This window comes from Bacillus rossius, chromosome 6 (genome assembly GCF_032445375.1).
Source record: "Bacillus rossius redtenbacheri isolate Brsri chromosome 6, Brsri_v3, whole genome shotgun sequence".
In the NCBI taxonomy this organism is placed as follows: domain Eukaryota; kingdom Metazoa; phylum Arthropoda; class Insecta; order Phasmatodea; family Bacillidae; genus Bacillus; species Bacillus rossius.
Window position 1 is genome coordinate 31,826,078 of NC_086334.1, and position 13,028 is coordinate 31,839,105.

Here is a 13,028-nt window from a genome sequence, read left to right on the forward strand (position 1 = left end):
GTGCTTTAAGGTTTTTCGCCTAGGGCGCCAATTTACCTTGCACCAGCCCTGCTCCGAGGACCTCGCGCGAGCCGGAGCGACGGGCGCTAAAACACAGAGTTGTTCAGCAGGAGCACGGGGGCCGAACATTTCAACACGGGCGCAAGCCAGAAATAAATTTGCAGTGCATTTCTTACGTTATATTTTATATATATATATATATATATATATATATATATCTATATATATCTATTTCTCAGTTATTATACAATTACAAATGTTTACAATCGTCAAAATACCACATGTGATTTGAAGTGACTAGATGCACTCACATACATACAAGCTTGCTTTCGTGCAGTGGCGAAGCCAGGGAGGGGAGGGGGGGGTTTAGGGGTTCAAACCCCCCCATTAGCACCAAATATTTAATTAATTTCTTATTCATCACTCAAACAAATTTCCTATTAAATTTAATAAAAATTTTACCATTACAATATTTAAATTTAAGTACCGAAAACTGCTAAAATAGCTTTATTTTACACCTTAAAATCCAAATTTTCCCGGGAGAGGACCCCCGGACCCCCCGCTTTTATACGGGGGGGGGGGGGGGGGTGCCATGCTTCTTAACACCCCCTATACACAAAACCTGGCTACGCCACTGCTTTCGTGAGTGCTAAATTTCCTGGTTAATTAAGTGAATATTGTTAAAGTGTAAAAAAAGGGGGGGGGGAAATTATTATTGTTATTATTATTTACTAAACGTGCTCTCACATAGTTTCCCATATTTAGGACCGAAATTCAGTTGTACTGTGGTTAATCCTTTGGTGATGATTGTTCATGATACTTGTAAAACAACGTATTTTAAATATTAATTTAATCTGTGGCCATTTTATCTGTTGAAATAATCAATATCTGATTAATCTGTTGTGGTATTTGGCCATATTTATAATGTGTTGGGCTTGGTCAAAGATTATTGCATTCCCTGTTTCATTGCAGTGCGGTGCTCAGTTGTTGATAGCCCTTGAAGATGGCTGCAACGTGACGTGCCGAAACGTGGGGCTAGCTATTGTTACAAACGTACTCCAGTGAAGAAAATTTAGTGATTGTTCACATTCCTTTGACTTACCTATCATGCACCCAAGTGATTACAGCGTATAGGCTTCGTCCTGAGACGCACTTAGAGTTTTTCCTACCCAGACCCCCCGCACACTCATAGCTTTGAGTTAGTTACGGAAAAAAAAGTTTTACAACAATGTTCCTCGAAAACGTTGCATTGAAATACTACTCCCATCGCGTCCAAAAAAGGTTTCACTTCAAAAATTTGGTTCTTATATATATAATTACCTTTACCATCACATCGACAGAGTTTGTAGTGTAATTAAATAAATATGAATTTCCAAACCCAAGTAAGTAAAAAAAAAATTGGTTGCAACTTGAGGTAGTCAGTTATTTGTAGTGATTTTATACCCGTGCATAACCATTTGTCACCGCTAATACGCAAACAATTATAAACAAATTAACACGGCAAACTTTTCCTGTTTCAAATGTGACGGTGGTGTGAAATTGTATATATTATGTATATATAACCCCACACACAAGTTATAGATTTTCGGAACTTTTTGAAGGGAAGGAGAAAGAAACAAGTGGAGAAGCGGGTAGCGGTGGGATTGGACGCTCCTCCGCCGCAGACCGTCCTTGGAGCGGGTCGACCTTGGACCGGTCCAGCCAAGGTCGGCGTGTGAACAGCCCAGCATCCCTCCCTCCCACTCTCTCCCTGTATCTCCGACGATTACAGGCCGCTCCGCACACCTGCCAAACCGCTCTCCGCAATGTCCTCGCCCGGCCGCGCGATAGCAGCTTCTCCCGTGGTCACGTGCAGGGCCGTCGAGCCCATTACTTAATACACCTTTTGACGTGACAACGTCTAATGAATCGATGAACGCCGGCTGGACGCACATTGTCAAGTTACGCTCATTGTACGCTTGCGCCGCATCTATCTCTCTTCCACTCGATTGGAACAACCATCGATTTGACTTTTTCGAGGCACATTAAACTTGAAACACTCCCATTCGTTTCCTACTTTACCTATCATCGTCCTATCCTTAACAGAATAACACAGATTGGAATAAGTTAAATAGCAAACATGTATAAAAGTTACAGTTAAATTAATCTCTTCGTTAATTGAATTAATGAGTGCAGATAAAAGTAAATTTATCAATTAAATTGTAGATTTCATTTCACTCCTTCTTTGTATCCATACAAAATAGTGATAATTAAATAAAAATGATTCAATTTTATTCATAAAAGTATGCAATCATTTCATCAATGTTTTGTTATGACGTCACGTTAAACTATCGTCCGTAAACCGACTTTACAGACAACCAATTTTTTTTTGTACGTAACATTTTAGCTCACGGTACACGGCATTCGGTGGGAGTAATTCCGTGAATGCGACGGAAGTCAAAGAACGTAAATGCGTAACGATCACGGTGCTGCCATCTGTGGCGCATAGCGCGAACCAAAGCTCACAAAAAGGCAAACGTGATAGTATCAACTGTTTACTAACGAGTTGTAACAAGATGGACAGTATTTAATAAAATAGCTTGTCCAAAATCAGGTCCAAAGCCCGGGTTTAGTAATTTTTTTAAAATTATTTTTTCGCATTTATCGGAGCCGTTTCATTACATAGTTTAAAATTTTTGTCTGATAAACAAATGATTTAATGGACGACGTAGCTGCTCCAGCAGCGAATTCTAGCTGCGGGTGCGGAAACTACGTGAGATTTGCGTTCAGGAATGTAGTTGAATCACAATTTGCGTATTTTTATCAAGCTCGACATTTTTTTCTTATTTTTTTTTTTTTTAAGAATTTACGTCAAATTTCGTGTCCAAGTTTTGTATTATAAGTAAATTTGCAACATGAAAACAAATGAATTTGCTCGTTACCAAGGTTTTATGTTACGCATCACTGGCGAGTATTGAAGACTAGCTCACTTTTTTTTCTTCAAATCCCACATTTAAACAAATCTAAAGACTAAACGTTAAGATGATCTGTGTATATCGCATAACTCATAAGATCTTCAGGGATTTTACTGGCAATAAACTTGTTAATTGTGTCCTACTATCAGAGTTAACAACAGCATTTAAAGTTTGTTTCTTTAAACACTACCCCTCCCGCCCCTTATGGGCCTGCGCCACCCTCTGACGTCATTGGTCACGCGCTCCTTCGCGCGGACCGCAAACCAGGGGGTGACCACGTCTGCATGGTTACATGGTAACCATACGAAGCCGTTTATTTTTATCAGCTCATGGTGTGCGCCGTGTCGATTAGACGCCCAAAACATTGCTGAAGTGTAGAATTTGCATTGTGAAAGCAGTTTTAAACATTTTATGGAAGTGAGTGCATATTTAACGACGGAGATTCTAATTCATTCTTACGAAGCATCGTCAGCCGTATTCAACCATTGTTTACGCAATGTTTTGGGCGTCACAATATGGCGATGGCAGAGAATAAAAGTGATCTCAAATACGTAACAGTACGCCGTCTCCTGACAATTCCTAACTCCATGCCGCAGACTAGAAAGCGTTTCGGCTTGTCGGCGCTATTTTCATTTTCATTTATTAGCGTCCTATATTTGACAGTACATATGTCCAGGTTTTGTCAGCAACATTATAAATAAAATACAACATCATAATACACTAACAAAACAATATAAAAAAATACATTATAACACAATAATATATGATACAAACTGTTGGGCTCTGACTGGTTAGTTTTCATTCATCTTTCTCTTGCCATTACTATTATTTGAGAGCACTTCCCGTCAATATACAACGGTAGCTCTCTTTCTGTTTACGTTTTGTCTCGAATTTTCTTCAAAAGATATTTTTTTTCTCAATATTATCTAATAGCGGTCAAAAAATTCACGAAAGTGTTAATAATCATGATCATCAACGTGACAGTTCAAAGGTTGAAAAAAACTAATGGTTATCCCAGTAAATAGACAGCAGTAATTACAAGAAAATGAAATGACACCCTCCGCGTGTGAGACCAAAAGGCATTTTTTTTTCCAAGACGTTCCGACGTTCTCCAAAGTTAGTCGATCGCCATACCTATATATTTTACGGTAGTAGAAATATTTTAAATAGCGCTCACCTAACCTAAAAAAACAAAAAAAACAAGCAGTTTTAGTTACGATAACATAACCGGGGAAAAAAAAGAACTATTATTTATTTCATTGGCCGAATTTAACCTTTTAGTTCGGTAACATTCGGAACTGCCCGCGGGTTGTGGTCGTGGCTTTCGTTCGTGTGAAGTGTATGCCATCGCAACGTGATGTTCAGTAGGCTATACATCCACTCCGGACACCGCACAGACAGTCGAGTTCGCTATCCAGCTTCGCGCTGCCGCCTCCCAAGTGGCAACTCAACGTGAACGCCTGCGCTCGCGTCGTGGCGCCAAGCCAGCCTCCCAGCGGGGCTGCAGAGGAAGCAACTGTGCGAGGGTGCGAGACGACGGGTCGCTGAAGCCGCGTCTTTGTCGCCGCGGACCACCGCGGGAGGCTGCACAGCCGCCCCTTGTGCGAGACAGCGGCACCGTCTGTGCCTACCCCCCCCCCCCCCCACCCATCTCTTCCTCGTCCACCACCAACCTCTGCCGCGCCCGGCGCTCCTAGCGGCAGCGAGCAAAACCATGCCGACTTGGCGATCTTTGCCGTGTTAACAATATTTGACGTGTAAATGAGAACCACTTTCTTCGCTCTTGCTGATTTGTTGTACTATGTGTGTTAAACAACACTCACTTCATGAAAACCTTTTTATTAGCTTCACCTGTTTGTTTGTTTGTTTGTTTGTATGTTTGTAACCGACTCCTTTGGGTGCGGTTTTGACCCACTTTAAACGGCCAGATTTCATTCAAACTTTGTAGATTTATCGAGGACCGATGACAATACACTAATTTGATAAGATTATTCCATTATTACGAATCTTCCTAGCGAGTTCCTTTCAAGCAAACAAACACACATATGGCATTAGTTTTCGTACGTTTTGCTAACCAGAAAGTCTTCGATGGACTTTTATGCCTCCATGGCGCAAACAATTGACAGTTTGCAAGATAAAGATAATTAATAAAAAAATATATAAACTAGTAATGTTCATAATATCTTAGCGGTGGGGTTTCGTGTTGGCATTGATCGCTAGCTTTATGAACACCGAACAGGTACACAAATTGTCCCGAGCCCTATAATGAGTGAACTTCCGTCGCACGGGCCTCTGCGCATACCCGTTTCACGTAAACACCTTACGAATTGAAAACAATCAAAATCGATGTTTTAATAAATGGTCTAATATTGCAATGTACCTTCCGATGATATTCGCACTATATTTACGTTGATGATAGATATGATAGTTAAGATAAAGATGCAAGCGATATATCGCCATCAGTTTCCAATATTTTTAAGACCCAGTACCCAACGATGATACAAAACATAAGTGAAATATGGACAACACACCGACGACACAGCTATGCACAGGTGAACCCAGTGAAGAAACTAAACAGATATTCTGGACAACAAAACAACTATGACACAGACGAACACAGTAGGCCTCCTAAGACAACAGTTGTGACCTTTAAGGAACTGACATCTTTTCCCATCATCAGGCACAAAAAGACTGATCATCTTTGGGTTCGTCTGCTGGTCGCTGTTTTGTCCAAGGTTGTATTTTGTTTGTTTATTCTGTTCCTGATAACACCGTCTCGTCATTGTCAGCCCACTGCGATTATCTGTGCCGTGGTAATTATTTTTCTGACTAATCACATCCACGGAATTCTCCGGCGGTCTATTCATTTAGCATTTGTCATCGGCTGATTTTGGCTTGTTTTTCTGTGTGTATTCAGCTTTCTTGTCCATTCTTGCGGTTTCTCTGTGACATGCAGTGAAAACCAGCAATGGCTTATGTCCACATAAATCTTCCCCATTCAAAGAACGTTCTCATGATCTCATTATCTTCGTTGCACGTTGTCCCTGGGAAGAAATATTATGTTAACTATTGCGGTATTCTAAAATAAAATCCACGCACGCACCAGTGTTTAACTCGTGTCTTGGGTGTACTGATTGCAAATCACGGGCCAGTGCCGGTTGAAAAAAACACGAAGTACTTACAAACCTCAGTCCATATTTTTAGCCATAAGTCGATTCGGGTGAAATATTGAGTGCACACCCTTCTACTTGATACGTTTCTTGTTTGGTTACATTTATTTAAAAAAATTGAGGTGTACAATCCGCTGCAGGTAGACGGTGTCCCCTTAACTCGAACTCCGGTGTAAATTAGTGTCGAAGAAAAGGAAAATGGTGGGAACTTAATGACTTGCCTTCACGGGATGACTAGCGAGACACCAGAGTGATTGAACTTCGCCATGACGTGGCAGCCGGTCTGGGCCGGAGACCTCGCACACGTGCGGGCAGGTGCCTGGAATGGGAGAGCTGGTGCGGGAGAGGTGTGGAGGAAGTACAAGCGATGGAAGGAGGGTGTCGTTGTTAAAAGATGTTTCAAGGTGAGCGCCTCGCCTCGTCCCACCCACACGCCGCGACGCGGCCCAGGAATAGCGCCGGCACCCGGCCGCCCACACACAGGTCTCCTCTGTGTCCTCGCTCACGTGGCGTTCCCACCTAGGGGAGCAGGCACAGGAGACTGTGTCTAACCTCGCTCACGTGGCGTGCCCACCTAGGGGAGCAGGCACAGGAGACTGTGTCTAACCTCGCTCACGTGGCGTTCCCACCTAGGGGAGCAGGCACAGGAGACTGTGTTCACCTCGCTCACGTGGCGTTCCCACCTAGGGGAGCAGGCACAGGAGACTGTGTCTCACCTCGCTCACGTGGTGTGCCCACCTAGAGGAGCAGGCACAGGAGACTGTGTCTCACCTCGCTCACGTGGCGTTCCCACCTAGGGGAGCAGGCACAGGAGACTGTGTTCACCTCGCTCACGTGGCGTTCCCACCTAGGGGAGCAGGCACAGGAGACTGTGTCTAACCTCGCTCACGTGGCGTTCCCACCTAGGGGAGCAGGCACAGGAGACTGTGTTCACCTCGCTCACGTGGCGTTCCCACCTAGGGGAGCAGGCACAGGAGACTGTGTCTAACCTCGCTCACGTGGCGTGCCCACCTAGGGGAGCAGGCACAGAAGACTGTGTCTAACCTCGCTCACGTGGCGTTCCCACCTAGGGGAGCAGGCACAGGAGACTGTGTCTAACCTCGCTCACGTGGCGTGCCCACCTAGGGGAGCAGGCACAGGAGACTGTGTCTAACCTCGCTCACGTGGCGTTCCCACCTAGGGGAGCAGGCACAGGAGACTGTGTCTCACCTCGCTCACGTGGTGTGCCCACCTAGGGGAGCAGGCACAGGAGACTGTGTCTAACCTCGCTCACGTGGCGTGCCCACCTAGGGGAGCAGGCACAGGAGACTGTGTCTAACCTCGCTCACGTGGCGTGCCCACCTAGGGGAGCAGGCACAGGAGACTGTGTCTAACCTCGCTCACGTGGCGTGCCCACCTAGGGGAGCAGGCACAGGAGACTGTGTCTAACCTCGCTCACGTGGCGTTCCCACCTAGGGGAGCAGGCACAGGAGACTGTGTCTAACCTCGCTCACGTGGCGTTCCCACCTAGGGGAGCAGGCACAGGAGACTGTGTCTAACCTCGCTCACGTGGCGTGCCCACCTAGGGGAGCAGGCACAGGAGACTGTGTCTAACCTCGCTCACGTGGCGTGCCCACCTAGGGGAGCAGGCACAGGAGACTGTGTCTAACCTCGCTCACGTGGCGTTCCCACCTAGGGGAGCAGGCACAGGAGACTGTGTCTAACCTCGCTCACGTGGCGTTCCCACCTAGGGGAGCAGGCACAGGAGACTGTGTTCACCTCGCTCACGTGGCGTTCCCACCTAGGGGAGCAGGCACAGGAGACTGTGTCTCACCTCGCTCACGTGGTGTGCCCACCTAGAGGAGCAGGCACAGGAGACTGTGTCTCACCTCGCTCACGTGGCGTTCCCACCTAGGGGAGCAGGCACAGGAGACTGTGTTCACCTCGCTCACGTGGCGTTCCCACCTAGGGGAGCAGGCACAGGAGACTGTGTCTAACCTCGCTCACGTGGCGTTCCCACCTAGGGGAGCAGGCACAGGAGACTGTGTTCACCTCGCTCACGTGGCGTTCCCACCTAGGGGAGCAGGCACAGGAGACTGTGTCTAACCTCGCTCACGTGGCGTGCCCACCTAGGGGAGCAGGCACAGGAGACTGTGTCTAACCTCGCTCACGTGGCGTTCCCACCTAGGGGAGCAGGCACAGGAGACTGTGTCTAACCTCGCTCACGTGGCGTGCCCACCTAGGGGAGCAGGCACAGGAGACTGTGTCTAACCTCGCTCACGTGGCGTTCCCACCTAGGGGAGCAGGCACAGGAGACTGTGTCTCACCTCGCTCACGTGGTGTGCCCACCTAGAGGAGCAGGCACAGGAGACTGTGTCTCACCTCGCTCACGTGGTGTGCCCACCTAGGGGAGCAGGCACAGGAGACTGTGTCTAACCTCGCTCACATGGCGTGCCCACCTAGGGGAGCAGGCACAGGAGACTGTGTCTAACCTCGCTCACGTGGCGTTCCCACCTAGGGGAGCAGGCACAGGAGACTGTGTTCACCTCGCTCACGTGGTGTGCCCACCTAGAGGAGCAGGCACAGGAGACTGTGTCTCACCTCGCTCACGTGGTGTGCCCACCTAGGGGAGCAGGCACAGGAGACTGTGTCTAACCTCGCTCACGTGGCGTTCCCACCTAGGGGAGCAGGCACAGGAGACTGTGTCTCACCTCGCTCACGTGGTGTGCCCACCTAGGGGAGCAGGCACAGGAGACTGTGTCTGACCTCGCTCACGTGGCGTGCCCACCTAGGGGAGCAGGCACAGAAGACTGTGTCTAACCTCGCTCACGTGGCGTTCCCACCTAGGGGAGCAGGCACAGGAGACTGTGTTCACCTCGCTCACGTGGTGTGCCCACCTAGAGGAGCAGGCACAGGAGACTGTGTCTCACCTCGCTCACGTGGTGTGCCCACCTAGGGGAGCAGGCACAGGAGACTGTGTCTAACCTCGCTCACGTGGCGTTCCCACCTAGGGGAGCAGGCACAGGAGACTGTGTTCACCTCGCTCACGTGGTGTGCCCACCTAGAGGAGCAGGCACAGGAGACTGTGTCTCACCTCGCTCACGTGGTGTGCCCACCTAGGGGAGCAGGCACAGGAGACTGTGTCTAACCTCGCTCACGTGGCGTGCCCACCTAGGGGAGCAGGCACAGGAGACTGTGTCTAACCTCGCTCACGTGGCGTTCCCACCTAGGGGAGCAGGCACAGGAGACTGTGTTCACCTCGCTCACGTGGTGTGCCCACCTAGAGGAGCAGGCACAGGAGACTGTGTCTCACCTCGCTCACGTGGTGTGCCCACCTAGAGGAGCAGGCACAGGAGACTGTGTCTAACCTCGCTCACGTGGCGTGCCCACCTAGGAGAGCAGGCACAGGAGACTGTGTCTAACCTCGCTCACGTGGCGTGCCCACCTAGGAGAGCAGGCACAGGAGACTGTGTCTAACCTCGCTCACGTGGCGTGCCCACCTAGGAGAGCAGGCACAGGAGACTGTGTCTAACTTCGCTCACGTGGCGTGCCCACCTAGGAGAGCAGGCACAGGAGACTGTGTCTAACCTCGCTAACGTGGTGTGCCCACCTAGGAGAGCAGGCACAGGAGACTGTGTCTAACCTCGCTCACGTGGTGTGCCCACCTAGGAGAGCAGGCACAGGAGACTGTGTCTCACCTCGCTCACGTGGCGTGCCCACCTAGGAGAGCAGGCACAGGAGACTGTGTCTTACCTGAATCACGTGGTGTGCCCAACTAGGAGAGCAGGCACAGGAGACTGTGTCTCACCTCGCTCACGTGGCGTGCCCACCTAGGAGAGCAGGCACAGAAGACTGTATCTCACCTCGCTCACGTGGCGTGCCCACCTAGGAGAGCAGGCACAGGAGACTGTGTCTAACCTCGCTCACGTGGCGTGCCCACCTAGGAGAGCAGGCACAGGAGACTGTGTCTAACCTCGCTCACGTGGCGTGCCCACCTAGGAGAGCAGGCACAGGAGACTGTGTCTAACCTCAATCACGTGGTGTGCCCACCTAGGAGAGCAGGCACAGGAGACTGTGTCTCACCTCGCTCACGTGGCGTGCCCACCTAGGAGAGCAGGCACAGGAGACTGTGTCTAACCTCGCTCACGTGGCGTGCCCACCTAGGAGAGCAGGAACAGGAGACTGTGTCTCACCTCGCTCACGTGGCGTGCCCACCTAGGAGAGCAGGCACAGGAGACTGTGTCTCACCTCGCTCACGTGGCGTGCCCACCTAGGAGAGCAGGCACAGGAGACTGTGTAAAACCTCGCTCACGTGGTGTGCCCACCTAGGAGAGCAGGCACAGGAGACTGTGTCTAACCTCGCTCACGTGGCGTGCCCACCTAGGAGAGCAGGCACAGGAGACTGTGTCTCACCTCGCTCACGTGGTGTGCCCACCTAGGGGAGCAGGCACAGGAGACTGTGTCTCACCTCGCTCACGTGGCGTGCCCACCTAGGGGAGCAGGCACAGGAGACTGTGTCTCACCTCGCTCACGTGGTGTGCCCACCTAGGGGAGCAGGCACAGGAGACTGTGTCTCACCTCGCTCACGTGGCGTGCCCACCTAGGAGAGCAGGCACAGGAGACTGTGTCTCACCTCGCTCACGTGGCGTGCCCACCTAGGAGAGCAGGCACAGGAGACTGTGTCTAACCTCGCTCACGTGGCGTGCCCACCTAGGAGAGCAGGCACAGGAGACTGTGTCTCACCTCGCTCACGTGGCGTGCCCACCTAGGAGAGCAGGCACAGGAGACTGTGTTTCACCTCGCTCACGTGGCGTGCCCACCTAGGAGAGCAGGCACAGGAGACTGTGTCTAACCTCGCTCACGTGGCGTGCCCACCTTGGGGAGCAGGCACAGGAGACTGTGTCTCACCTCGCTCACGTGGTGTGCCCACCTAGGGGAGCAGGCACAGGAGACTGTGTCTCACCTCGCTCACGTGGTGTGCCCACCTAGGAGAGCAGGCACAGGAGACTGTGTCTAACCTCGCTCACGTGGTGTGCCCACCTAGGGGAGCAGGCACAGGAGACTGTGTCTAACCTCGCTCACGTGGCGTGCCCACCTAGGAGAGCAGGCACAGGAGACTGTGTCTAACCTCGCTCACGTGGCGTGCCCACCTAGGAGAGCAGGCACAGGAGACAGTGTCTCACCTCGCTCACGTGGCGTTCCCACCTAGGGGAGCAGGCACAGGAGACTGTCTCTCCTCGCTCACGTGGTGTGCCCACCTAGGGGAGCAGGCACAGGAGACTGTGTCTCACCTCGCTCACGTGGCGTGCCCACCTAGGAGAGCAGGCACAGGAGACTGTGTCTAACCTCGCTCACGTGGCGTTCCCACCTAGGGGAGCAGGCACAGGAGACTGTGTTCACCTCGCTCACGTGGTGTGCCCACCTAGGGGAGCAGGCACAGGAGACTGTGTCTCACCTCGCTCACGTGGCGTGCCCACCTAGTAGAGCAGGCACAGGAGACTGTGTCTAACCTCGCTCACGTGGCGTGCCCACCTAGGAGAGCAGGCACAGGAGACTGTGTCTCACCTCGCTCACGTGGTGTTTCCACCTAGGGGAGCAGGCACAGGAGACTGTGTCTCACCTCGCTCAGGTGGCGTTCCCACCTAGGGGAGCAGGCACAGGAGATTGTGTCTCACCTCGCTCACGTGGCGTTCCCACCTAGGGTAGCAGGCACAGGAGACTGTGTCTAACCTCGCTCACGTGGCGTGCCCACCTAGGGGAGCAGGCGCAGGAGACTGTGTCTCACCTCGCTCACGTGGCGTGCCCACCTAGGGGAGCAGGCGCAGGATACTGTGTCTAACCTCGCTCACGTGGCGTGCCCACCTAGGAGAGCAGGCACAGGAGACTGTGTCTAACCTCACTCACGTGTCGTGCCCACCTAGGGGAGCAGGCACAGGAGACTGTGTCTCACCTCGCTCACGTGGTGTGCCCACCTAGGGGAGCAGGCACAGGAGACTGTGTCTCACCTCGCTCACGTGGCGTTCCCACCTAGGGGAGCAGGCACAGGAGACTGTGTCTAACCTCGCTCACGTGGCGTGCCCACCTAGGGGAGCAGGCACAGGAGACTGTGTCTCACCTCGCTCACGTGGCGTGCCCACCTAGGGGAGCAGGCACAGGAGACTGTGTCTAACCTCAATCACGTGGCATGCCCACCTAGGAGAGCAGGCACAGGAGACTGTGTCTAACCTCGCTCACGTGGCGTTCCCACCTAGGAGAGCAGGCACAGGAGACTGTGTCTCACCTCGCTCACGTGGCGTTCCCACCTAGGGAGCAGGCACAGGAGACTGTGTCTCACCTCGCTCACGTGGCGTGCCCACCTAGGAGAGCAGGCACAGGAGACTGTGTCTAACCTCGCTCACGTGGCGTGCCCACCTAGGGGAGCAGGCACAGGAGACTGTGTCTCACCTCGCTCACGTGGCGTGCCCACCTAGGGGAGCAGGCACAGGAGACTGTGTCTAACCTCGCTCACGTGGCGTGCCCACCTAGGGGAGCAGGCACAGGAGACTGTGTCTAACCTCGCTCACGTGGCGTGCCCACCTAGGGGAGCATTCACAGGAGACTGTGTCTCACCTCGCTCACGTGGCGTGCCCACCTAGGGGAGCATTCACAGGAGACTGTGTCTCACCTCGCTCACGTGGCGTGCCCACCTAGGGGAGCAGGCACAGGAGACTGTGTCTCACCTCGCTCACGTGGCGTGCCCACCTAGGGGAGCAGGCACAGGAGACTGTGTCTAACCTCGCTCACGTGGCGTGCCCACCTAGGGGAGCAGGCACAGGAGACTGTGTCTCACCTCGCTCACGTGGCGTGCCCACCTAGGGGAGCAGGCACAGGAGACTGTGTCTAACCTCGCTCACGTGGCGTGCCCACCTAGGAGAGCAGGCACAGG